Source organism: Odontomachus brunneus, unplaced genomic scaffold (assembly GCF_010583005.1).
Source record: "Odontomachus brunneus isolate Ranch 3 - 2012 unplaced genomic scaffold, Obru_v1 Obru_scaffold_490, whole genome shotgun sequence".
Classification (NCBI taxonomy): Eukaryota; Metazoa; Arthropoda; class Insecta; order Hymenoptera; family Formicidae; genus Odontomachus; species Odontomachus brunneus.
The window spans coordinates 1,635-2,575 of NW_022639940.1; positions in this window are offsets into that span (position 1 = coordinate 1,635).

A 941-nucleotide genomic window follows, 5' to 3' on the forward strand; every position below is an offset into this window, starting at 1 on the left:
GAGTACAACGCACATTAATGAGACTACGTCTAAAACATAACTGGAAAGGGATAACAAAAGACGTGGCACAATATATAAGAAAATGTGAACTGTGTCAAAAGAACAAGTTAAGCATTCAGAAGAAGGCACCAATGATTATTACAGACACACCTACTGAACCTTTCGAGAAGTGTGCATTAGATATAGTAGGACCTTTAACCATAACAAAAAATGGAAACAGATATCTTTTAACATTCCAGGACATTTTGACCAAATTTAGTAAAGCGGTCCCTATACCAAACCAAGAGGCGACCACCATCGCAAAAGAATTCACAGAAAAGATTATATTAGAATATGGAATACCAGGAAAAATATTAACGGATCAAGGAACGAATTTCCTAAGTAAAGTTTTTAAATCAGTATGTAAACTATTGAGAATAGAAAAAATCCAAACAACGGCGTACCACCCACAGAGTAACGGGGCTCTGGAAAGATCTCATCGTACACTCACGGAATATCTTCGTCACTACATAAATCAAGATCAAACAGACTGGGATGAGTGGACCCCATATGCTATATTCACATACAATACGACCCCCCACTCTGCAACTAATTACACTCCGTTTGAGTTAATATATGGACACCAAGCTACATTACCATCGTCCATATTAGGATCACCAAAAAATACATACAGCATTGAGGATTATGCACAGGAGATGAAACAACGACTCCGAGCAACGAATCAAATTGCCCGGGAGCACGTCAAGGAGGAGAAAATAAAAAGTAAAAAGTATTATGATAAAAACACGAAAAAAGCTGTACTTGACATAGGAGACCAGGTGTTACTTCATGACGAGACAGTACGAAGGGGAAGATCAAAGAAGCTAGATGCAATGTGGATAGGACCATATGAAATAATTGAAAAACACCCTAACGAAAACTATACAATAAAACGCGGCCGA